The sequence below is a fragment of the Schistocerca nitens genome, chromosome 11 (assembly GCF_023898315.1).
Source record: "Schistocerca nitens isolate TAMUIC-IGC-003100 chromosome 11, iqSchNite1.1, whole genome shotgun sequence".
NCBI classification, from domain to species: Eukaryota; Metazoa; Arthropoda; class Insecta; order Orthoptera; family Acrididae; genus Schistocerca; species Schistocerca nitens.
In genome coordinates this window covers 123861114-123889077 of record NC_064624.1, presented here as the reverse complement: position 1 = coordinate 123889077, position 27964 = coordinate 123861114, and the positions used below count along the sequence as shown (strand labels likewise).

The 27964-nt window shown below is 40.3% G+C and overlaps 1 long non-coding RNA gene and 3 other non-coding genes across 4 annotated transcripts in view; 2 read left to right on the top strand and 2 right to left on the bottom strand.

Annotated features, from left to right (window-relative positions):
• Positions 1-27964, bottom strand: part of LOC126213430 (uncharacterized) — a 363820-nt gene that overhangs the window by 15976 nt on the left and 319880 nt on the right. The gene's annotated exons all lie outside the window — the stretch shown is intronic.
• Positions 24511-24585, top strand: Trnat-ugu (transfer RNA threonine (anticodon UGU)). Its single transcript has one exon. It is a non-coding gene; the product is annotated as a tRNA-Thr (tRNA).
• Trnat-ugu (transfer RNA threonine (anticodon UGU)) lies at positions 26499-26573 on the bottom strand. Its single transcript has one exon. It is a non-coding gene; the product is annotated as a tRNA-Thr (tRNA).
• On the top strand, positions 27614-27688 carry Trnat-ugu (transfer RNA threonine (anticodon UGU)). Its single transcript has one exon. It is a non-coding gene; the product is annotated as a tRNA-Thr (tRNA).

Below are 27964 nucleotides of genomic sequence, written 5' to 3'. Positions count from 1 at the left end.
GTACACATGGTGGAATGGCTTACGGACAAGATGCTCATGATATCCCCATGGAAAGATGAGAAGCTGTTGGTGAAGATGGCAGTGGAGCTTCTTAAGACTGCAAAGATACCAATATGGGAACCAAAGATCCTTAAGAAAGTCTCTTCTAAGACTTAGTTTCGGAAAATAGGGGCCCAAAACCCAAAAGTATCGACAGAAGACTGGTCAACCAGAAGGCTGCACTGGAAGGGCGAACCCTGGTGAAGGAGGTCGGAGAGAAGTCCTTGAAGGTGATGCGGGAGCAGAACCTGAAATTGCTTTTAGTGTTCTCACAGGTCACTGTCAGGCCTCTCAAAGACCTCAAAGATGGAAGCATGATGGAGACTGGAGGTGCTGCAGATTAATCTGCAGCACAGTGAAAGGGGCCTCTGCTGCCCTGAGTCGCTGCCTGAGAAGGCAGGAAGTGAACGTGGCCCTGTTACAAGAACCTGTAATGGAACTGACAAATAGACATTTTGTTACATTATACACTAAAGTCGTGTTAAAAAAAGCCTTTGTTTAAGATAATACTAAGTTAGGTGTTGCGATCAATAATCGATATTGGAATTGTATGTTCTTTGTAGCTTATGACCGTGATCTTTGGTCTACAACGGGTTTTCAGCCACTTGACTCTTGAGTGTTGGCCACGGTTGAGTGTAGTTGTGTATCTAGTTTTGGCAATAAATGTGTGTTTTTGATACAAAGAAACTGTGGAATACTGCGTCATTTTTCAATAGTCCAGTGATAATTAAAAAACCCGCACCTTTTCTTGGACCCAGAGCAGCAAAGGAATCATCGCCTATACAATGAGAAGCCACATGAACAACACAGACTCGGCAGCATCAACAAAGGAGACACCATGGCCAGCTCTACTAAAGTACTATACAGCCATTAGCCACACCGTAACGGTGTCCTTATGGAGATAACTTTTCGTGCACAGTAGAGCGGGTGCATGACAACTGGGGGCTCTTTGCCGGGATTAAGACATTTATATGTACTGGATTGACGAAATCTGTTTTGCAGAAGTCTAATGACCACGTGGTACGAAGAAGTGCTATACATGGAAGTCAAGGAGGACGAAACTAAACAGTAACGTGGACTGACCACACGAGTGAGGACCCAGACTGAAAAGATAAGTACATTTGTGTAGTGCTGTTTATTCCTTTATTTTGTGTGTGAAATTTCACGAAAATGACTATTGAGAAAGAGGAAAGTGGTGCTGAATCCGAGCAGGATTGTGAAAATTTGTTAGTCTTTGGGGATGTAGACATGCTGATGAAAACGGAAGATCAGTCAGTCAAAGAAGCGGATCAAAGCCTTAATTCATCAGAACGTGAGACGTTGGACATTAAATCACACTGTTACAAATGATGGAACAATCGTTAGCTTTAAATCAAACAGTTGCAGCCCGCTTACAAGCTAATGAAGAACAATTGCAAAACATGAATTAGACGGTTGCAGACAGTTTTCGGGTTATAAATCAGAAAGTGTCGCATCTAGAGGGAGCTATGAACAAAAAAATTGATAATGTCTTACTTTGGGGCAATAAACTTTGCAACGATATATCAAAGATAGACAAGAAACTTAGCAGGGCAAAAATAAAGATTTTGGTGGTGGAATCTAAAGTGGGAGAAGTAAAATCTAGTCTGAGTAACAAAATTCAGTCTGTAAAAAATGAGCTGGTCACAGACAGAGAGAAAAATGCAAAGTGTTTTCTTAATATTAATAGTCAAATAGATACAGTTTGTGTAAATGTAAAAGCTATGGCAGTAGATCTTGAAAGTAGAGTAGATTCGAAACTAAATGTTGTGAATGATAATGTGGAATCAGTCAGTAACACAGTAAAACTCCACGAGATTGATACTAAGACAGACGTTAGTGAATTAAAAAGTACAGTTAAACCAGAAGTTTGAAATATTTATCAATGATGTAGCTAACAAAAATTTTTCTATGAACACATGTACCTTGTTGTTGTTTTTGTGGTCTTCAGTCCTGAGACTGGTTTGATGCAGCTCTCCATGCTACTCTATCCTGTGCAAGCTTCTTCATCTCCCAGTACCTACTGCAGCCTACATGCTTCTGAATCTGCTTAGTGTATTCATCTCTTGGTCTCCCTCTACGATTTTTACCCTCCACGCTGCCCTCCAATGCTAAATTTGTGATCCCTTGATGCCTCAAAACATGTCCTACCAACCGATCCCTTCTTCTAGTCAAGTTGTGTCACAAACTTCTCTTCTCCCCAATCCTATTCAATACCTCCTCATTAGTTACGTGATCTACCCACCTTATCTTCAGCATTCTTCTGTAGCACCACATTTCGAAAGCTTCTATTCTCTTCTTGTCCAAACTGGTTATTGTCCATGTTTCACTTCCATACATGGCTACACTCCATACAAATACTTTCAGAAATGACTTCCTGATACTTAAATCTATACTCGATGTTAACAAATTTCTCTTCTTCAGAAACGATTTCCTTGCCATTGCCACTCTACATTTTATATCCTCTCTACTTCGACCATCATCAGTTATTTTACTCCCTAAATAGCAAAACTCCTTTACTACTTTAAGTGTCTCATTTCCTAATCTAATCCCCTCAGCATCACCCGATTTAATTTGACTACATTCCATTATCCTCGTTTTGCTTTTGTTGATGTTACATGTACCTTATTATCCAATATTCCAGTTAAAAACTTTTCTAATGCGTGTAGTTTGCATCCTGTTGACTTTCTGCAGAGTTGCAGAGACAATTTTTTGCCCAATATGAGTGAAAGTTTCAAAATTAAGTGTGTTAAAAAATTTTTGGAGGGGGAATCTTTGTCATGGGCCAATCAAAATTTTTCTATGGACATGTCTTATGCAGAATTTGAAACTGAGTTCTTAAAACGGTTCTGGTCTGAAACTGAACAAGCCAGGATAAAGAGCGAGTTCCTGAATGGATCAAATTATAGAAAAACACAGGAGACTATGAAACAGTTTTGTAAAAATCAATTGAAGAAGCTTGTACATTTGAGTAAACCCTTTGAATAGCTCACACAGATAGATGCTTTAAAGAGAAGGTTTCCAACAGATGTGCAATGGGACCTTGTGTATGGACCAGATAACAACATTGAACAATTTCTAAACTATGTGGACAAACTTGACAGGATTATAGACAAAGTGGGGAAACCAAAAAACTATTTCAGTCACACACAAAGAGGTGGGGATCATAGTTGGGGAAACACTAATTTTAACAGGAGGGAAAACAGTGGGCCCAACAACCATAGTTTTCATCATAGGCAACAAAATAGTCACAATATTAATAATAATTTCCATTCAAGGGAAAACTATAATTTCCATTCAAGAGGGCAATCTGGGAATAATTGGAACAGAAGTAATAACAGGGAGTCTGAAAACAGGAATTGGCGTGAACGTAGTGACACCAGGAGTCAAATGCTATGGGAAGACATGAAGTGAAAAACTAGCATTGTGCTCCATTGTCGGTCTACAAGGTAGTGGCAAAAAGCATAGATAATAGATGGACGAATAACAGTGACTATGTTGCACCAAGAGATACGTCTCAAGTAATAGTAGTTATCTTATGAATGTGTACTACCCTCTAAACACAGTACCTGTTAAGAATGAACACATTGGTTGTAATAAAGAGCCAGAGAAAATAATTGACTTAGTTGAATTTTATGAATGGGCAGAAGCTTGTAGTCTGTCAGAGGACCAGCAGGTTAACAATTTAAATGATTTAGGAATTGATGCACTGATGAGGGAACCAGGTGAGCAAATTGCTGACACTGATTTACCGAGCAAAGAATTAAATACACTTGGGTGTGATAGCAACGTTTTAAGTTTTCGGGAGAGAGAGGTTGATGATTGTAGTATTTGGGAAAATGAAGATTTAATTATACATGAGGATGGTGAAAAATATTTTGTTTGCTTGAAAGAGGAAATGGAGGCATTAGGTGTTGTGGGAGAAACTGAAATGCAAGTTGTAGATGTACCCAAGGATGTTATTAACAGTTTAAATGGTGTTAATGCCAGTGTCACAACCAATAGGCTCTGTAATCCAACATCTTATGAAGGAACCTGGGCAGATGATAAAGATTCCCTGAACAGTAGAACTGACTGTGCAAGTAGGCTACCATTTGCAATGAACAAAGGTGAATTATTTCTTTATAATATGTGGCTAAAGAGTGATGCAATTAGAGATGATGGCAATTTTAGAAAAATGATTCGTACCTATGTCTCAAATTTTGTATCCTGATTGGTGGCAAAATACTAAACATATTATTGTTGACCAACTGAAGGATAAATACCTTAGTGATGAACAATGTTATATGGGTGAAAATATTTGGATTAATGAAATTATCAATGCAAGTGACAGTGGTAATGATGTGTGTGTTAATGTAACGACCATAGATAATAAAGGTGACAGTAATATAGGTACCTGTAAGTCAGGAAGTCATTGTTTTAGTGAAATTAAAAATGATTTATTGTATGAATATGTTCAGCCTGAAAAAAGTGATGACATAGGTAGTCCATTCATCAGAGCAAAAGATGGTACCTGGGAAGGCAAGTGCCTTATAGACACAGGGAATTAGGTGTCAGGAATATCTGAAATACTAAGCAAAAAGCTGAAGTGCAAGAAAGATTGCATTGAAATGCCAGTCATTGGGGTGAAAATAATAGGGGCTACAGGAAAACATAGTAAAACTGTGAAAAGTCAAACTTTGTTATCTTTTACAATTGAGGGAGTCACATTTACACATGGATGCCTAATTATACCAGGCCTCAGTGAGGACTGTATTCTCAGGATGTCATGGATTTGGAGTGTAGATGCAAGATTTGACTGGGGAGGACAAAAACTTATCATAACAACACCAAATAGGGGGTGTATCTCCACCAAGGTTGTCAGATCAAATACAGTTTTGTGTAATAATAAATTTAACACTACAAATCTTGTAAAGGAGAAAAGATATGTTGACAAACACATAACAGAGCTAGATTTAAGTGAAGTAGATTTCAACACACTGGTAAACACTAAGATTTCAGAAGCTAGCGATCTAAACGATGAGCAAAAACAGTAACTAGAGTCTTTGTTATGGAAATACAGTGATGTCTTTAACAACCTTCAAGGGAAAAATAGGGGTTATGAATGTACTTTGCTAGTAAGACCACATGACCCATTTTTCATAAAACCATATGGTGTGCCCATAGCAAAATGTACAACGGTTGAGAAAGAATTACATAAGATGGAAGTGTGTGGCATTATTGAAAGGAGTATCAGTGCTTATAATAACCCACTGGTAGTTGTGTCAAAGAGGGATGGGGGAGTGAGAATAGTTCTTGACTCCAGGCCTTTAAACAAGATCTTATACAGGGAAACAGAACCCCCTGAAAACATTGATGAGCTGTTGCACAAGTTCAAGGACATAAAATTAATGTCAAGTCTAGACTTAACCTCAGGCTTTCACCAAGTACCCCTGGCACCCAAATCTAGGAAATACACTGCTTTTCTTTACAATGGCCATTGCTATCAGTATCGTGTAGTCGCTTTTGGCTTGAACTCATCGGTAGCAGAATTCATTAGAGCCTTAGACCATGTGCTTGGGCAGGAACTTGTATCCAAATTAGTGATTTATGTAAATGACATTTTAGTAACTGGAAAAGATTGGAATGAGCATGTTGGGATTTTAAGACAGGCATATGAGAAACTTAGAAGAGGGGGAATGACACTAAAACTAGAAAAGTGCAAATTTACAGTACCCGAGTTAAATTTTTGGGACATGTCATAACAGAAAAAGGAATTTTGGCTGATCCAGACAAAATTAAAGCTATTGCAGAGTTTCCTATATCCCGTAACAGAAAACAATTGAAATCATTTTATGGGCTATGTGGCTTCTACAGAACATTTATAGTAAACAAAGCTTAAACACACCCTGTCTAAGTAACTTGTTAAAGAAGGACACTGTTTGGATATGGCGTAAAGATTGTCAAGAGGCTTTCGACAGAATAAAAAAGGAACTGAATAGCCATAACCTGTTACACAGACCAGATTTCAAGTTACCTTTCTGTTTACATACTGACAACAGTGATTATGGGCTAGGTGCTGAATTATTTCAAGTAAAAGAAGTCAATGGGGAGACAGTTCATACTACAATTGCATTTGCAAGCAGAATGTTACTGAAGCATGAAAAGAACTATACAGTCACGGAAAAAGAGTTATTAACCATACAGTGGTCATTTTCAAAATTCAGGGCTTATTTACTTGAACATAAGGTAATAGAGTACTCTGATCACAAAGCCTTAAGCTATATACAGGAATGCAAGCTCTATCATGATAGGCTTACAAGATGGGCATTGTATTTACAACAATACAACTTTGAAATTAAGTATATTAAAGGCACTGCAACATAGTTGCAGATGCTCTATCAAGGCTACCAGGAGGAGGGGAAACAGAAATTTTTGATCAGAATGAAGAAAAACAGTTTAAAGTGAGGTATATTAAAGGGGTCACAGATGAAAAAGGTTTTAGATCATTGTGTGATAAGATCAGGAGGAGCCAGAACTGTGATGCAAATTGGAAATTAGTAAAGAGCAGTTTAGGGAAAAAGAACTATGAAAAATTAGACAAGTACTATAAGGTGTTTAAAGGTACTCTGTTTAGGAGAACTGATGAAGACTCGGACAATTGGAAACTATGCTGGCCTGAGGAGGAAGCTGAGAGGTTAATTAGGTATACTCATGAGAGCTATGGTCATTGTGGCATACAGAAGTGTATGCAGAAATTACAAGAAAACATATACTTCTACAATATGGCCAAGAAAGTTAGAAAAGAATTGTCAACTTGTGATAAGTGCCAACGAGTCAAAGTAAGTAACAGAAAATGTCAAGGTGAAATGCAAAACATTATTCCTGCACAACCTCTAGACTTAGTTGCTGTTGATTTCTATGGACCTCTTCCAAGGAGTTGGAGTGGCCACTGCTACATCTTTGTCATGGTGGAGGTATTTTCTAAACTAATCAAGCTGTATCACGTCAGAAAAGCCACAGGTAAGGAGATAGTTGCAAAAGTTGAAAAAGACTTATTTCTTAAACGTTGGGAAACCAAAAGCAATCTTGTCGGATAACGGTTCTCAGTTTTTGTCAAAAGTTTGTAAAGCCTTTGTTGACAAATCTGGAATCAAACATGTTCAAATATCTGTATATAATCCATCGTCAAACCCAGCTGAGAGGTATATGTGCGAGATTGGTTGTTTATGTCGTACATATTGCAGTCATAAACATCCTACATGGTACGACCAAGTACGAGACTTTGAAGATGTTGTGAACAGCTTGCAACACACTTCCACAGGATTTTCGCCTTATGAAATTATGTTTCATCTAAAACCAGACAACATTATCACTGAACTCATAGAATTTCCACCATGCACAATGATGACTATGCATGAATGTGAAGCCATAGTCAAAGAAACCATGATGAAACGGAGAAATTAGAAAAAGATAACATGATGGCAAGATCAAAGCAACCAAGTATAAAGTAGGGGATCATGTTTTAGTAAAATCACATGAGAAATCAAAAATTCTAACTTCTGAAATAAAGAAATTCTTTGCTATATACATGGGTCCATTCGAGATTGTATAGCATCCACACCCTAATGCATACCGGTTGGTGTAGCCTAAATCCAGGAAAGTTCTCGGGCTAAGGAATATTATTTCATTGAAATTGTATAAACAAAAGGGGTAAGACTTTTCTGAGAAAGTTAAAAGGTGACTCAACAAAAGTTTTTCACTGGAAATTATGAAATTTTATATACAAAAATTGTCTGATTTTGATACAGTTTTGGGCTCTTGAAAACGTTTATTATTTGTTCAATATGTATTAACTGTATGAAGTGTTTGCAATGAATTTTCTGTGTAATAAGCTTGCCATGTTAGTTCTTGATATTTCTGTATGTTTATGCAATTTCATTGATATTTGATAATTTGTGTAATTTTAGCTTGTGTAACTTTCTCACACCACACTTGTTGAGACATCATTTAAAATGCAAGCCACTAATCAGCACTAAATCTGTCCTGCAACAATTAAGTTTTTTAATTTTTTTTGCTCTTAAAGGCAGAGACCTAATTACTACACACTTAAGTGCTTGAAATGTCCAACTCTACAAGGAGAGAATCATTTTTAGTAAACCACGTGAATTACTGCATATTTCTTTCTCAACCACTGCAAAAGCATAGGCAGTAATATTTTTTTTAATTTTGATAGATACATACCATTCCAAAACTTCCATCCATGATTCTACCTTTGCACTTTTACTGTGAATATGAACCCTCGTAACAAACTGCCTGTAACTTTACTCTTGAAAACAAGTTAATTATTTTTTTTGTCCTTGAAGTAAGTGTTATAGTCTGTGATACATTTTACACCCAATATGTTAATGCATTTGTATTACATGTTTATTGAATTTATTATTATTTAAAGGATCTTTCTTGGTCCAGTTCATACCTGTGTAGTATTACTCAGATTCTGTAAACTACTCCCACTAGATAAACATTACCAGAAGGATAACTATGTATCCTAACCATGTACTTACATATAAACATTACATAACCAAAACATGGCATTATAATCAATGAAGTGATACAGACAGCTAAGCTTTGGGAACAGACGTGCTGCAGCACAAGTAGAAATCAGACCTATTAACGGAAGTCACCTATATGCATATGGACAATATGGGACATTACTGTGAGAGGTGTGAAAAGTGGGCAACAAAAGAAAATAAAACAAACCAGTAGTTAAAAGTTACAATCTTTCAATGGCTTAATGTGAAGTGCTACAGCATTATGGACTAAGTGAAAATTGTAAAACTTCTTTTGTATTTCATTTACATTAATATCAACAATTGTATGTTTTCCTTCACTTTGTATAACAATTTCAGTGTTAGCATAATTCAAAGGAAACAGTACTATTAAAAATTTCAATATATTTATAATCAGATTCTTGGCAGTTCCATTATTCTGGTGTCAGAATTTTGTTCGCATTTTCATACTTACAAAATTCTTGGGGGGCTATTGTAATGGAACTGACAAATAGAAATCATTTTATTATATTATACACTAAATTCGTTTTAAAAAAGCTTTTGCTTAAGATAATACTAAGTTAGGTGTTGCGATAAATAATCGATATTGGAATTGTGTGTTCTTTGTAGCTTATCACTGTGATCATTGGTCTACAATGGGTTTTCGGCCACTTCCACTTAAGTGTTGGCCGCGGTTGAGTGTAGTTGTTTATGTAGTTATGGCAATAAATATGTGTTTTTGCTGCAAATAAACCATGGAATACTGCATCATGATTTTGATAGTCCAGTGATAATTAAAAAACCTGCACCTTTTCTTGGACCCAGAGCAGCAAAGGAATCATCGCCCATAGAATGAGAAGCGACATGGGCAATGCAGAATCAGGGGCATCAACAAAGGAGACATCATTGCCAGCTCTACTAAAGTACTATACAGCCATTAGCCACACCATAACGGTGTCCTTATGGAGATAACTTTTCCTGCACAGCCTGCACAGTAGAGTGGGTTCACGAAAACTGGAACAAGGAATACTTCCTGCCCCTACTACCGAATGAACCCAGGACCACCACGGCTGGAGTCTCGTACTTTACCCACTAGATTACTATGGCCACTTAAACTGTTATCTTTATTTGTAAGCTATATATGTTCTACAAGATGTTCCATAACTGCGCCTAAATAATTTCTTCTATTTCATCTTACACTCTCTCAATCTCCTCATTGTCTGCAGAGCTAGCTAGCAAGCACAACTGCAAAAGCCTAGATACCATTTTGAGTACACAAATATCAGAGGTAAATTGGTTATCCACACCATTACATTCTCCATAATACCAAGTGGTTCAAAATGGACAGGGTTTTAAGGCTTTGTAGAATTTTCAAAATGGTTAAGGCTTTTGTGGCTTCTTGTTGACAAATTGCTTGTCAGCTTCAGTCTCAGGGTTCTTACGCAGACATTTGTTTGATGATTTTTCTGACATTTCACCAACAGAAGTGGCTGGCATTGCCGGCGACAAGACAGCAATGCTTTGACAAAGCCACCCACTCATGCTGGCAAAAGTCAGAAAAAAATGATCAAACAAAGCCGACAGGCAATTTGTTTGTAGCATTTATTACATCCAACTTACAATTATAAATAGTACATCAAATGAAAGAGCAACTGAAACAGTTTTTCTTACAAGTGTCCAATGTAAGCACCATTCGTCGTACAGCACATATTGCATCAATAGGTGAGTTCTGTACTTAACCTTGATTTGTGTATCTGGAATAATTGTTCCAACAACTGCTTCAGTCAGGTAGATCACATGATCCTTTATGAACCCCATAGGCAAAAATCACGTGGTATAAAGTTAACATGGAAGTTGTGCCAAACACTTCTGACCAATCCAGTGGTCAGATACAACATTCGTTTAACAAATCACATACTGAGATATGTCAGTGAGGCAGGGCACCATCTTGCAGCCAAATAAAGTTCTATGGTTCAGCTTCTTTCAATTGAGGAAACAGCAATAGTTCTAGTGCACCAAGATAAGATACATGTTATAGTTGCTATACCAAAAAAGACACGACAATAAAGTTTCCAACAGGATATGGCACAAAAAGAATTAGGGAAGTCACACTACTACTGTACCACCTCTACTGAAGACAACACAATCCAGAAAATTTTCACTGTTATGCAGCAACATTTCATTTGCAAAGATAGCACAAAACCATAGTTGTTTGCTTCAGAGCTTGTACCAACTCCAAATGATAAGGACATAGTTGTAAACATTTCCTTAAAAGTCTCCACACACACCACTGGAATTGCTAATTCATGACTAGCCTTCCAAACTGTTTTCTTGGGGCTATGCATGAAAGACTCTCTCAGCTGTTCAATGTGTTCTACAGTAACTCTCAGTTATCCCGTACTCTTCCCTATGCAAAGACAACCGGTGTCTTGAAGCTGACGATACCATCTACAGATGTTATTGTCACTCGGAAGATTACAATGGAACTTAATACGGAATGCACATTGCACTGTAACAAGGGATTCAGTCCTTGCAAAGTGTAAAACACAAAAAGCTTCCAGTTCAGTAATCGCCATTTTTGCTACTAGCACTTTCTAACAGAAAACACAGGAAACAGTGTGTGTGCCCAGGTATACAGACAAAACTGAGTTGCTCTTTCATTTGATGTATTATTTATAATTGTAAGTTGAATGAAATAAATGCCACAAAGCCGTAAAACCCCGATATTCATTTTGAAACACCCAGTATTACCAAAACATAAGAGCACTTAATTCTATACAGCCATATAAAATGTAGAATTACCTCCTGATTCATACCCCCCTGCATATCCTCTTCTACTTTCACATTGGATGGGTAAACCTGGACCTGTGGTAAAAATAAAACAAACTGTAATGGGTGTATGTAATGGTCATGATCACCACACACCAGTCTCATTATCTTCCAACTGAAATACAGAACTTCTTAAGAATAAATTAAAAGAAAAATCTTTTTAAAACTAGTTCTGTAGTAGGTTTCACTCTGAAAAATAAATTAAGGGTGATACTAAGTCCGTAAGATTTATTTTAGACAGCTGACATAAAATTGTGTTAATGATGTTAAACACAACATATGTGCAACATTTATCAGGATCTTGCTATTCAACCTTCTGCCTCTATAACCATTTTCACCATATTTTCAAGTTGTAGTGTGGCACTATACAGCCACCTCCACAATTTTATAAATAGCTGCAATAACCATTGCTCTTTAATACCTGCCAATACCGCTTCAAGTTAATAAAGAGCAGACAGCATTTATAACTGGTACCTTATTTGTTTAAACAGAAAGATTTTCTCAATTTTGTGGCTATCAGATGAGTGTAAACAGGATACAGCACATGAGTTACACAAGTGGTTATTCCAGGCTTTTGGAGAAAGTCCTCCTTCCAAAGTGCAAAGGTTATCTGGAGAGTAATGTCCATTTTCTTACAAAACATCAGAGATTTTTCCAAAAAACTGTTTTCATACAATTCATTACAGGTTTCTCTACATAGTTGTTTAAACATTTGCCATAATGTTCTACAAGCTTCTGTATCCCCAAGTCATAGACATCAGCCACCTGTGTGGATAACAAGTCTTTAACTGCTTCTTTGTCCTCATCATCTGCTGCAAATCACTTGCTGCCAAGAAACTCCTTTAGGTAGCAGAGCAAGTGAAAATCACTTGGTGCCAAGTCTGGAGTGTATAGAGTGGGTTGACAGTCTACTCCCATCCAAAAGATATGTTCCAATCCAAAAGAACTGATCTGGTTATGGGTGTTAATGGCAAATTTGGATCTGGCATCATCATGTAGAACAAAACTCCAGATGTCTGAATTGCAAATTGCTTATTCTGTATTGAATATTGAAGTGTAGTCAGAGTAGTGTAGTAAATGGCTGCATTTACTGTTGTCCCTTACTGCATAAACCTGACTAACATGACTCGATTCCCATCCCAAAACACAGTTGCCATAATCTTGCTTATTGAGATTCTCTGCTCGGCCTTGGCTGTAATTGGTGATGATGTGTAACACTATTCTATTGATTGACTTTTAGACTCTGATGTCACATGAGAAACCCATGCCTCATCCCGAGACAATGGTCTTTTTAACTGATTACCTTCCTTATGATATCAGTTCAAAAAAATCAAAAGCACAAGCCATTCTTTTCATTTTGTGTTTCTCGGTAAGCAGCCTAAGAACTTCGTGTGCACTCAATTTGCAAAATTGTACCCTTTTAATTTTGTGCAATGTTGTTCTACCCACATTTGGAAATTCCAGTACTAAAGCTGACATTGTGAATCGCTGGTCTTCACGAATCTTTCTGTGCACATCTTTGACCAAATCTTCAGATATCACCAACAGTTGGCCCGACTGCACATTTTCCCACCCACCCTTAAAACCTCTCACCCACTTACGCACTTTGCCGTTACTCATCACAGTGAGGTTATACACCTCAATTATCCATCCACAAGTTTTTTCTGTTGCAATGTTCCTTACCGTCAAAAACCAAACCACTGACCACATTTCACAGTTGGTGGGTTGATAAAATACTTTAAGCATTTTGAATTGACAATGGAAACAGCACACTGTGACAATACCAATGCAAATGGTATCATCTGATGAGCGAGGCATGCCGGGAGTCGCTGTGCATGCATGTTTCGATGTTCGTACAACATCTGATTAGCTATGGTGATTTGGCCTTGTTTTCCAAATATGCCTCAGAGAACACACACACACACACACACACACACACACACACACACACACACACACACACACACACACCACAACATGGGATCCAACCGATGTGAACAGCAATCTAGGTGGAGCGGATAATGGAGGTAGGGAACATGGGAGGGGCAGGGAAGATGCTCATTTTTTGTTATGGTTTTAGGGCACAAAACTGCTATGGTCATAAGTGCCCATTTTGTGGTTTAGGGGAGGGTAAAAAGCCAAATGTTAAATCAGCAGCAAAGGGAGCAAAACTCAAGGAGGAGGGAAAATAAAAACACAAGGAAATCTTAGAAAACTACTAATGAAGGGGGGTTGCTTTCCCATAAGAAGGGCTTCAAATGACCGATGTCATCTTACTGACACTGATAAACTCAAGGACGCGATCGGCTGAGCGCATCATCTGCTGAAAGGGATGATATTAACAAAGAGATAGAGGGGCTGGCCAGTACTTACCTCACCTCAGTACAGCCGATAGATTCACAAAACAGAACAGGAAATTTACATTCCTAGCTTTCGGAACTTTGTTTCTTCGTCAGGGAGGAGAGAGGGGAAAAAAGGGAAGAAGGGAAAGTGGATTCAGTTACTCACAACCCAGGTTATGAAGCAACAGGGAAAGGAAAACAGGGAGGGTAGCAAGGATGGAGGCACGGTTGTCAGAGGGAAGCCAAAGATATTCTACTGTTAAGTACTGTGCCAGCTACAAACCAAAGAGGATGCATACAGAAGTAAAGAGGTATATAGTATAAAGATAAACACAACTATGTAGGATGAAAAGAAGTGTGAATGGCTAAAGAGGAGAGGGAAAAAGGTGAAGACTGAAGAGCAAATGGAAGTGAAATCGGTTAACGTACGTTCAGTCCAGGGGGATGGCGGGATGAAAGGATGTGTCGGAGTGCAAGTTCCCACCTCCGCAGTTCCGAGGGACTGGTGTTGGGCGGGAGAAACCAAATAGCACGGAGGAGGAGGATATTGGTGTTTAACGTCCCGTCGACAACGAGGTCATTAGAGACGGAGCACAAGCTCGGATTAGGGAAGGATGGGAAAGGAAGTCGGCCGTGCCCTTTCAAAGGAACCATCCCGGCATTTGCCTAGTGTGATCTAGGGAAATCACGGAAAACCTAAATCAGGATGGCCGGACGCGGGATTGAACCGTCATCCTCCCGAATGCGAGTCCAGTCTGCTAACCACTGCGCCACCTCGCTCGGTGCCCAAATAGCACGTACAGTGTAGCAGGTTCCTAGGTCCCTAGAATTATGCTGGACAGCATGCTCAGCTACTGGGTATTGGACATGACATGACATGCCTGCACTGCACAGCCTTTTACATCGGTATGAGGACAACTAAACTGGCTGAGCGCATGAACGGGCACAGACAAACTGTCCGCCTAGGAGATGTCTGATACCCAGTAGCAGAGCATGCTGTCCAGCATAATTCTAGGGACCTAGGAACCTGCTACACCGTACGTGCCATTTGGCTTCCCCCACCCAACATCAGTCCCTCGGAACTGCGGAGATGGGAACTTGCACTCCGACACATCCTTTCATCCCGCCATCCCCCTGGACTGAACCTACATTAACCGACTTCACTCCCATTTACTCTTCAGTCTTCTCCTTTTTCCCTCTCCTCTTTAGCCATTCACACGTCTTTCCATCCTACATAGTTGTGTTTATCTTTATACTATATACCCCTTTACTTCTGTATGCATCCTCTTTGGTTTGAAGCTGGCACAGTACTTACAGTAGAATATCTTTGGCTTCCCTCTGACAACCGTGCCTCCATCCTTGCTACCCTCCCTGTTTACCTTTCCCTGTTGCTTCATAACCTGGGTTGTGACTAACTGAATCCACTTTCCCTTCTTCCCTTTTCTCCCCTCTCTCCCCCCTGATGAAGGAACAAAATTCCAAAAGCTAGGAATGTAAATTTTCTGTTCTGTTTTGTGAATCTATTGGCTGTACTGAGGTGAGGTAAGTACTGGCCAGCCCCTCTATCTCTTTGTTAGTATTTGTTTCACATCTTAATATGAGATTTTCCATTAATCATTTAGAAAGGGATGATATATCATGCGAGAGCAGTAAACGGGTGTGTAGCGGATGACAATAGGGCACTGAAGTAAAAGGTGTCTCACTGTACATGGTTGCGAGCAGCTGTGTACCTGTGGGAGCATGCAAGAATACAGTGAGGATGGATGGGGTTGCTGGGTGCAGCATCGGAAGGCTATGTTGGAGGGGAGCGGGGAAAGGGGGAAAAGGAGAGGCATGTGTAGTGCTGGGAAGGGATCGTGGATAGGGATGGGCAGGAGGAGGACAGGGACTAATGGAGGTCAAAGCCAAGAGCGATTATGGGAACAATGAACATACTGCAGAGAGTTTGCAGCTGTGCAATTCAGAAAAGCTGGTGTTGGAAGGGAGAAACCACATAGCACAGGCTGTGAAACAGTAATTAAAAGTGAAGCATACTGTATTGGCAGCATGTTCAACAACTACCGTATTTAGTCGAATCCAAGCCGCACTCGAATCTAAGCCGCACCTGAAAAATGAGACTCGAAATCGAGGAAAAAAAAATTTCCCGAATCTAAGCCGCACCTGAAATTTAGACTCGAAATTCAAGGGGAAAGAAAAGTTTTAGGCCGCATCTCCAAATCGAAACAAAGCTGGTCCATTGTAATATGAGACACAATTTAGGTCGAATGAATGACGATACAGCTACAGTAGTTTGGTTCGAGTCGTAAGCTTACCAGTTAAGCTTTACCAGGTAGCCATTGCTATGCGTCAGGTGCCCCGTCCGTATTTATGTGGGTACCCTTACTTTTTCACGTGCTTCATCTGGTTTGAATTGATTGCTTATTTTTCTTTGATCTGATAAGCACCGTTTTCTTTGTTATAGGTGTTTACGTCACTCTAACCTGAAAATGCATTATTGTACTGTGTCATGCATTGTTTGTCACATTCTGATAATGAGTGTTTACGGCGTGTCGCCGCTCGCAGCATGGCTTGCATTTGTGCGCGCTACCGCCGCTTACAATTAAAAAAGAAAAAGAGAGAAATCGTCTCATTAGCGAAACAATGGCAAGAGACTGCTATTTGTTGTCACTTACACTGCTGCTTTCTTTGATAATGATCAACAAGAACTAAATAATAGACTGCGTATGATAGATGTTCTGAACAAGAGTTTAGCGAAAAATTTTCTCCGTTTGAAAATCCTTGCAGACACCTCTTTAGTACATTACTTTCTGCACAGAAATTAGAGTCCTCTTGGATTTAAAAATCTAGTCAATTGCCGTGCTTCATTTCTGACTGTATCACTATTAGGCATAAGAATAATATGAATATAAACATGACATGATATGTATATTCTTCCGCATTTGCTGTTGTCTCACTCTAGATTCGTAGTTTATTAGGCAGACAGGATTTAAATGAGATAGCAGAAAACACGAAAAAATACATGGCAAAATGTTTATATTCTTATTACTCTTATGGTGAAGAGAATACTACATGTGATTCACAATTCATAAAAGTTCCTATTAGCAACCATCTCTTCTCACAGGTAGGAAAAAATTCAGAATGTAGAGTTGGCCATATTGACAAACATCCCAAACAGTCTTGCCAGTCGGATTTTCGAAGTACATTGAAATGCTGCAACATTCGAAGATGAACAATACGGAATTTGTATTTACTTCGTTGAATAATGTATGAAAATGCAGTAGTCAAAAGTCGGGGCGGAGAAAAAAGCTCGTCTTTTACCTTTTTTTAAAATTTATTTACTGACGCAGAGGTTTTGGTGCCAGTATTTATCTTTGTGCTTACAAAGCATGCCTGTGTAGTGCTACATATGTTCGATGGCAGAAGTTAGTTGTAGCGGTACCCACCAAAATTTTTCAGAACTTCCGCTTGCTTTGCACTCAATTCTAAGCCGCAGGCGGTTTTTTGGATTACAAAAACTGGAAAAAAAGTGCGGCTTAGATTTGAGTAAATACGGTGGGTGGTCCAGCTGTCTCTACGCTACAGTCTGAGGGTGACCATTCATGTGGAGAGACAGTCAGCTAGTTGTGATATGCATGCAGAATGGTGGTGGTGGTGGGTGGATGTATGGGGCAGGTCTTGCACCTAAGTCTAGTAGAAGGATATCAGCCACGAGGGAAGGGTTGGAGGCAAGGATGCACTAGGAACAGACGAAATGATAATAGTCTCTCAATTAAATTCAGTTTAATAATTCACCTGCATACAGGTAATGGTCCCTCATCAGATTCTCTCGATTGGAAAACATTCAGTTTGCTTGACGACAGATGTTTGTTACTTTCCATTATCGTACTTACCTCACATACACACATATTAAAAAAAATAAATAAAAAATAAAAATAAAAAATTAATAAATAAATCTGCATCACCTTGGATCTGAGAGTTCCGGAACCTGTGCAGAAAAGTTGAATAGAGATCAACCTAAAAATAATTTCCACCCTTTTTATTGCCCACGAAAACCATACATTGTATGTTGTAACACGATACAGCGAGACCTTCGGAGGTGGTGGTCCAGATTGCTGTACACACTGGTACCTCTAATACCAAGCAGCACATCCTCTTGCATTGATGCATCCATGTATTTGTCACAGCATACTATCCACAAGTTCATCAAGGCACTGTTGGTCCAGATTGTTCCACTCCTGAAGGGCGATTTGGTGTAGATCCCTCAGAGTGGTTCATGGCTCACATCGTACATAAACAGCCCTTTTCAATCTATCGCAGGCATGTTCGACAGGGTTCATATCTGGAGAACATGCTGGCGACTCTACTCAATGTCATTATCCTGAAGGAAGTCATTCACAAGATGTGCACGATGGTGGCATGAATTGTCGTCCATGAAGATGAATGTCTCACCAATATGCTGCCGATCTAGTTGCTCTATCAGTCGCAGGATGGCATTGACGTATTGTATAGCCGTTACAGCGCCTTCTGTGACCACCAGTGGCGTACATTGGTCCTGCATAATGCCACTCCAAAACAGCAGGGAACCTCCACCTTTCTGCACTCACTGGACAGTGTGTGTAATGCGTTTAGCCTTCCCGGGTTGCCCCCCCAACATGTCTCTGATGATTTTCTGGTTGAAGGCATATGCGACATTCATCGGTGAAGGGAACGTGGTGCCAATCCTGAGCAGTCCATTCGGCATGTTGCTGGGCCCATATGTACCACACTGCACAGTATCATTGTTTCAAAGATGGACCTCGCCATGGATACCGGGAATGAAGTTATGTATTGTGCATTATGCAGCCTATTGCAGTTTGATTCGTAACTTGACATCCTGTGGCTGCATGAAAAGCATTATTCAACACAGTGGTGTTGCTGTCAGGGTTCCTCCGAGCCATAATATGTAGGTAGTGGTCATCCACGGCAGTAGTAGCCCTTGGGTGGCCTGAGCGAGGCATGTCATCGACAGTTCCTGTCTCTCTGTATCTCCTCCATGTCCGAATAACATCGCTTTGGTTCAGTCCGAGACCCCTGGACACTTCCCTTGTTGAGAGCCCTTTCTGACACAAAGAAACATTGTGGATGCGATTTAACTACAGTTTGACTGTCTAGGCACAGTTGAACCACAGACGACACGAGCCGTGTACCTTCTTCCTGGTGGAATGACGGGAACTGATTGGCTGTCGGACCCCCTTTGTCTAATAGGCCTTGCTCATGCATGGTTGTTTATATCTTTGGGTGGGTTAAGTGACATCTCTGAACAGTCATGAGACTGTGTCTGTGATACAATATCCACAGTCAACGTCTGTCTTCAGGACTTCTGGGAACCGGGATGATGCAAAACTTTTTTTGATGTGTGTATTACTTCCATTGAATATTTCATCTTTTCACTCTCAGGCATGATATACCTTGGAATTAAACCTTTATTCCGCATCTCTGGGCCTCAGCCCTGCCACATTTGCTGGCTGGCTGTCTCTTATGATACAAATGCATGCCCAGTTTCCCAAGAGTTCCCCCACCACAGCTACCATTGGCCTACAACTTCCTGGAATTCTACAACACCAATTACAATGTAAGAGCATTAGCATCTGATATCCACATTCTTAATACTGTATTGATAATGGTACCCTTACAAGTCTCACAACAAAACTAGTGCGCAAGACATCTGCATCTATCCTCCGCAAGCCTCCTTATGGTGTGTGGCGGAGGATGCTTTGCGAACCAGTGTCATGTACCTCTTTTCCTGTTCCAGTCATGAATGGTTCCTGGGAAGAATGACGGCTGGTAAGCCTCCGTGTGGGCTAGAATCTCCCTGGTTTTACCTCGGTGGTCTTTTTGTGAGATAAACACTGGAGGAAGCAATTACTGCTTGACTCTTCTACAAATGCATGATCTCAGAATTTTGAAAGTAGATCATACTGTGATGCAGAAAGCCTCTATTGCAGTTTCTGCTCTGGATCTCACTGAGCATCTCCATGATATCTCTGTGCTTATTAAATGAATCTGTTAACAAAGTGCTGTTGCTCTTTGGATCTTTACTATTTCCTCTACCAATCCCACCTGGTATAGATCCCAGGCTGACAAGTCATGTTCAGGTATTGGTCAAATGATTGTTTTGTACAATGTGCGTTCAGTAAGTTTTGCACAGTCATCTCTAATTTTTTTATTTTTTGCTGGAGGAGAATGAAAATTTTTTTAACAAACTTGGAACATTTAGCTATAAGTTGCTATATAAAAGTATTTTTTTTGTGAGCCATAATGGACCATGAAGTAGATGTCAGGTTGCGCAATTGTCAGTGATGGAATTCCTCTTCAAGACCGGCGATGACTCTGACACATTGATTCACAGGAAGTTGCTTCCTGTTTATGAGGAGGACACAGTGAATCGCAGCAGTAAGTAGATCATCGATGGCAGTGAGTGATGTCAATAAGGAGACCATTGATCAAATCAACCAAAATGACAGATGTGTGACGACACGACAGCTTGCTGAAATGACTTGTTTGTCATGGGGTAGTGTGGTATTGCTGGTACTGTCACTACGGTACAGAAAAATCTGTGCACAATGGGTGCCTAAATTATTGACAAGGGAAATGAAAACGATGAGGAAGAATGTGTGTGAGGATCTCATGAAGGCCTTTACTGAAGAGTGGAAAAAGTGTTTCGAGGGCGTCATTACCCAGGATGAAACATGCTTGCTTTTGTCTGAGCCTGAGCCTGTGGAGTGGCGTCATCCGAGTTCTCCTCAGAAGAAGAAACCAAGACTTTCACTTTCCTTCTTCTGGGATCAGTGTGGTGTCATTTTCATTGATTTTTTGGAACCTGGCTCCACAATTAACCAGGACCGTTACTATTTGTCACTGGACAAGCTGCGACGTGCCATCAAGGCCCACAGACCACAGCTTCAATGTCAGCTCATCAGACTACACCATGACAATTCCAAACCCCATACAGTCCTTATAACGCAGGAGAAAATCAGGAAAATAGGTTGGAAAATTGTTCCTCATCCTCCCTAAAGTCCAGACTTGGCTCTGTTTGATTTTTACCTCTTTGGTTGGTTGAAGGCCCAACTGCACAGTAAAACATTTGCTAGTGAGAAAGAGTTTATTTCCTGAGTCAAGTGATGGTGTAAAAGTCAATCCTCAGAATTTTACCAAAGTGCATTTACATCATGGAAAGAACGTTGGGCCAGGCGCGTCACAGCTGATGGAGGCTACATCGAGTAGGTGGGCTCAATGTATAGCTAAATGTTCCAAGTACATTCACAAAAAAAAAAAAAAAAAAAAAAAAAAATATATATATATATATATATATATATATATATATATATATATATATATATATTCATTCTCCTCCTGCAAAAAATAAAAAAATTAGAGACGACTGTGCAAAACATTTTGAATGCTATTTGTAATAATCTACTTCCTTTGTTGATGGTCTACATCTCTCGAGGATTCTTCCAATGAATCTTAGTCTGGCATCTGTCTTACTTTTGATTAATTTTATGTTGTCGTTCCACTTCAAATTGCTCCATATGTGTACTCCTTGACATTTCATGGAAGTAACTGCTTCGAGTCATTGTTCTGCAATTATGTAATCTTACAATAAAGCGACTTTCTGTCTGTGTATTCACAATACATTACACTTGTTTATGTTGAGAGTCAACTGCCATTCCCTGCACCAAGTGCATTCAGTTATAGTTTTCTAGTGTCATGGCTTCCCTGCACACAGCAGCATCATCTGTGAAAACCATCAGGGATCTTCTGAAGTTATCTACTAGTTTACTTACATACACTGTAAAAAGTAATGGTCCTATTACACTACCCTGAGGTATGCCTGAAATTACTTTTATGATTGAAGACTTCTTTTTGTGCACAATGACATGCTGTGTTCTGTTTGCTAGAAACTCTAAAATTGAATCAAAGAGTTGGTCTGATATCCCTTACATTCATATTCTGTTTGTTAGGCGGCAGTGCAGAACTGTAATGAATGCCTTCCAGAAGTCACGGAACGTGACATAAATTTGGGCGCCTGTACCTACTAGTTTCTGGATCTTGTAGATGAACAGAATGAGCTGGGTTTCACACCATCTTTGTTTTTGGAACCCATGTTGGTTCTGACAAAGGAGATTTCTGGTCTTCAGAAATGTCATAACATGAAAGCCTACAACATGTTCCAAAATATTACAACAGATTGATGTTAGAGCTGTACACCTACAGTTTTGTGCATCTGTTTGATGACCCTTCTTGAATACTTTTTCCTCATTTCCATAGTTATTTGAAATAAAAGTGGTAAGCTATAGCATACAATACGAAACTTCATCCAGAAATATTGAACCCTTCAATACCACCCACGTAGTGTCCTGCAGTTGGCAGGAAAGAACTAACGATTAAGTGTGAACACACTTTATTTAGCAAAACGCCTTCTTGACATGCAATAATTTCCAAACACAAGAACAACTAGTAACACAATAATTCTTGTGGTGGAAAAAGCCAGATAAAAATTACAAGACAGTAAAAGGAAATACTATGCTACACAATTCCAAAGTAGCGTTATGTCCAACAAGATACAAATTTCTACAGAAGACTAGGAAGGCTGTCTACTGGGCTAGAGCCAGCCTAGGTATCAGCTGGAGCTGTCGTAGTTGTAGGTACACACTGCTGGTTCGACTCTGTTGGCATGCTTATAACACCGATTCTGTGGAGTGCTACACTTAGTCACATTAGTTACAATTGGTGGATCTCTGTCACATGGCTTTTTACAAAGTAGTACCAGGTTTATGTGGAAAGTCTGTTGATGTTTACATTCACTGGTGATGTTTTGATATGAGCTCTTGAAGGGAGGTTTGCAGCCCACCTTGCTTGTCAGCTGAGCGGGACCTGTAACTGACAAGGGGCCTCTACTATAACACATTTGTTTTGACCTGTTACACCATCAAAATGGCAGAGAAAATACGCTCAATATATGTATAAAATATGTTATCTTGACAAGGATGTCAATTCCCCATGGCATCAGATTTGTTAATTTTGACAGCTCACAACCAAACTGTTGTCTTCTTCTATCCTAGACCTCGAGGTAGGACACAGATCAGTGTAAACGAGACCCACTTCTGAAAGTAAGCACACAGATAATGTCAAATGCCACAATGCAATAATGTCATAGGTGTAAGCTAACATCTTTTACCAGTGGGCTGAACTTGAGTCAAACAACATTAAAAAATTAAAATCAGCGCAATGGTGGAAAACATCACAAGTAAAATATATTTGCTCTAAAAATGGATAGAGCAATTTTCACCCAGTATTAACAAAACCATAAAGATGTGAGACTTTTTAGTGGGCAGTTGGCTGTAGGGGCATTTAAAACATTTTTACTAGGTTTAACTGAATTTTGGACTTCATGGAAGTCCAAAATGCAATTAATGCCATGAAAAACAGAAAGTCACCAGGTCCAGGATTAATTTACATAGAACTGGTTAAAGCAGCACCATCAAAACTCTTTGATAGGTTTATTTGACAAATGGTTTAGAGGTGTCGAAGCCCCAAAGGAGTGGAAAAAGGCAACAATTACATCAATATTTAAGAAAGGCAACAGGAGAAATTGTGCAAACTATCGTGGTATTAGTGTGATGCTATCGATGGTGGAGTCTATGGCCGTATCCTAAAAAGGAGGATAGAGGAAGAAATAACTGAATCTGAAGAGAAAAATGGATTCAGACCTGGTCGCTCCTGTACTGATGGAGTACTTACCCTCAAAAACCTAGTGGAGAAAAGAACAGCAAGGGGCCTTATGAACCACCTTGTCTTTGTAGACCTCCAGAAAGCTTACGACACAGTTCCACAGAACAAGCTATGGACAGGTCTAATTGATAATGGCGTGTCACCAAGCTATGTGATAGCTGTCAGACTCCTCTACCAAGGTTGTATGGCAATGGTAAAAATGAGAAATCAACTATCTCAAGAGTTTGAGGTGACAAAGAGACTACGCCAGGGATGAACACTCGCCCCTACACTCTTCAAGGTCTACCTAGAGGAGGCACTGAAATCCTGGAAAAGGAAATGAAGAGGAATGGGTATCCCCATAGACAACGAGATATTTTTCACTTTATTTTTTTGCTGATGACCTAGTGTTAGTAGCTGTAGATGAGGAAGATGCAAATTACATGCTCAACAGACTAAAAGAAGAATATGAAAAATGGGGTCTTGTCATAAATGTATCTAAAAGAGAATATCTGAAAGTGTGAGAAAATGCTGTTAACGACTTACAACTCAGTAATGATGACTGACTGACAACCTCAGCTGCCGACAGGTGTTGTTGTTGTTATACCTCGATGTGGACAGCTGAAAATGTGTGCCCCGACCGGGACTCGAACCCGGGATCTCCTGCTTACATGGCAGACGCTCTATCCATCTGAGCCACCGAGGACACAGATGAATAGCGTGACTGCAGGGACTTATCCCTTGCACGCTTCCCGTGAGACTCACATTCCCAACTGTCCACAATTCTACATATGTATTGTACCTTATAGACATTTGCCCACCCACTCATTACTCGCGCACGCGCTGGCGATTCCCGTAAGAGTTAGGGCAACCTGTGCGCATTCGCACAGACAAAGGTCAATGGCTGGGTAGCCCTTAACTATATATACAAAGACAGTAACTTGTTCTCGAAAGAACAAGCGTGCAAGGGATAAGTCCCTGCAGTCGCGCTATTCATCTGTGTCCTCGGTGGCTCAGATGGATAGAGCGTCTGCCATGTAAGCAGGAGATCCCGGGTTCGAGTCCCGGTCGGGACACACATTTTCAGCTGTCCACATCGAGGTATAACAACAACACCTGTCAGCAGCTGAGGTTGTCAGTTAGTCATCATTTATTTCAGGGAAAAGCTGCACGGTCATCAACAATAACTGTTCTTTCGAGAACAAGTTACTGTCTTTGTATATATTACAACTCAGTGCTGATACTGTTAAAGGGTGTCATAATTTTAAGTATCTGGGAGTGACACTCGTCCAATGGTAGAAGTATGGATGATGTTGTTGTTGTGGTCTTCAGTCCTGAGACTGGTTTGATGCAGCTCTCCATGCTACTCGATCCTGTGCAAGCTTCTTCATCTCCCAGTACTTACTGCAGCCTACATCCTTCTGAATCTGCTTAGTGTATTCATCTCTTGGTCTCCCTCTACGATTTTTACCCTCCACGCTGTCCTGCAATACTAAACTGGTGATCCCTTGATGCCTCAGAACATGTCCTACCAACCGATCCCTTCTTCTAGTGAAGTTGTGCCACAAACTTCTCTCCTCTCCAATCCTATTCAATACTTCCTCGTTAGTTATGTGATCTACCCATCTAATCTTCAGCATTCTTCCGTAGCACCACATTTCGAAAGCTTCTATTTTCTTCTTGTCTAAACTATTTATTGTCCACGTTTCACTTCCATACATGGCTACACTCCATACAAATACTTTCAGAAATGACTTCCTGACACTTAAATCTATACTCGATGTTAACAAATTTCTCTTCTTCAGAAACGCTTTCCTTATCATTGCCAGTCTACATTTTATGTCCTCTCTACTTCGACCATCATCAGTTATTTTGGTCCCAAAATAGCAAAACTCCTTTACTACTTTAAGTGTCTCATTTCCTAATCTAATTCCCTCAGCATCACCCAACTTAATTTGACTGCATTCCATTATCCTTTTTTTGCTTTTGTTGACATTCATCTTATATCCTCCTTTCGAGACACTATCCATTCCGTTCAACTGCTCTTCCAAGTCCTTTGCTGTCTCTGACAGAATTACAATGTCATCGGCGAACCTCAAAGTTTTTACTTCTTCTCCATGGATTTTAATACCTACTCCGAATTTTTCTTTTGTTTCCTTTACTGCTTGCTCAATATACATATTGAATAACATCAGGGAGAGGCTACAACCCTGTCTCACTCCCTTCCCAACCACTGCTTCCCTTTGATGTCCCTCGACTCTTATAACTGCCATCTGGTTTCTGTACAAATTGTAAATAGCTTTTCGCTCCCTATGTTTTACCCCTGCCACCTTCAGAATTTGAAAGAGAGTATTCCAGTCAACATTGTCAAAAGCTTTCTCTAAGTCTACAAATGCTAGGAACGTAGGTTTGCCTTTCCTTAATTCAGCTTCTAAGATAGATGATATGGATGATATAAACAATAAAATGGGGCAGGGCAAGCGAGCCATAAAACAACTAAATGGTATTCTCTGGAACAACAACATAACGCGCAGAACAAAACATAGCATCTACCACACAATTATTGAAAGAATCACAACATATGGTGCAGAGTTGTGGGAACTAACGCAGAGGCAGAAAGATTTCCTGCTGGCTGTCAAGATGGATTTCTGGAGACGGATTTGTGGATATTCCAGGCTTGATCATATTAGAAATGATAGGATCAGAGAGGTTATTAATGTCGGAAGCACAATCCTAGACTACACAGAAAGGAAGCGCCGATTCTGGTATGGTCACTTACAGCATATGCCAGACACAAGATGGCCAAAATGTGTATGGCAATGGACTCCACATCAAAGAAGAAAGTGCGGTAGACCTGCGAGATGCTGGGAAGATGACGTCAACGAAGCAATGGCGGCAAGAAGTCTTAATGAAGGAAATGATAATTAAATAGACACCCTAGCTGCAAGCAGGCGTTGATGCACTTCATTGGGGACATGTTGAAAATGTGTGCCCCGACCGGGACTCGAACCCGGGATCTCCTGCTTACATGGCAGACGCTCTATCCATCTGAGCCACCGCAGGCACAGAGGATAGTGCGTCTGCAGGGAGTTATCCCTTGCACGCTCCCTGTGAGATCCACATTCCCAACATGTCCACAACACTACATGCGTAGTGCGCCTAATAGATGTTTGCCCATCATACTCATTACTCGTGGCAGATTAATCTACCAAGTCCCGTAAGAGTTCGGGCATAGCGTGTGCGTTCGCACAAGAAGGTCAAAGGCCGGGAACCCATATTTTTAACTATATATGGCGGTAGTATCTGTTCCAGAAAGAACAGTTACCGTCGATGACCATGCAGCTTTGCTAGATATGAAATGGTAATTAAATAGACACCCTAGCTGCAAGCAGGCGTTGATGCACTTCATTGGGGACATGTTGAAAATGTGTGCCCCGACCGGGACTCGAACCCGGGATCTCCTGCTTACATGGCAGACGCTCTATCCATCTGAGCCACTGCGGGCACAGAGGATAGTGCGTCTTCAGGGATTTATCCCTTGCACGCTCCCCGTGAGACCCACATTCCCATGTCCACACCACTACATTTGTAGTGCGCCTAATAGATGTTTGCCCATCATACTCATTACTCGTGGCAGATTAATCTACCAAGTCCCGTAAGAGTTCGGGCATAGCGTGTCCGTTCGCACAAGAAGGTCAATGGCCGGGAAGCCATATTTTAACTATATATGACGGTAGTATCTGTCCCCGAAAGAACAGTTACCGTGGATGACCATGCAGCTTTGCTAGAAATGAAATGGTAATTAAATGGACACCCTAGCTGCAAACAGGCATGGTCATCCACGGTAACTGTTCTTTCGGGAACAGATACTACCGTCATATATAGTTAAAATATGGCTTCCCGGCCATTGACCTTCTTGTGCAAACGGACACGCTATGCCCGAACTCGTACGGGACTTGGTAGATTAATCTGCCACGAGTAATGAGTATGATGGGCAAACATCTATTAAACGCACTACGAATGTAGTGTTGTGGACATGTTGGGAATGTGGATCTCACGGGGAGCGTGCAAGGGATAAGTCCCTGCAGACGCACTATCCTCTGTGCCTGCGGTGGCTCAGATGGATAGAGCGTCTGCCATGTAAGCAGGAGATCCCGGGTTCGAGTCCCGGTCGGGGCACACATTTTCAATATGTCCCCAATGAAGTGCATCAACGCCTGCTTGCAGCTAGGGTGTCTATTTAATTATCATTTCATTTCTAGCAAAGCTGCATGGTCATCGACGGTAACTGTTCTTTCGGGAACAACTACCGTCATATATAGTTCTTAATGAAGGAGACTAGTATGACCATGAACGATGGAGACTGAGATGCGAGAGATGGCAGCAGCTGTAGAAACCTCGATGACAAAGTATTTGGTAAGTAAATACTTTTATGCGTTTTATCTTGCTGTAACT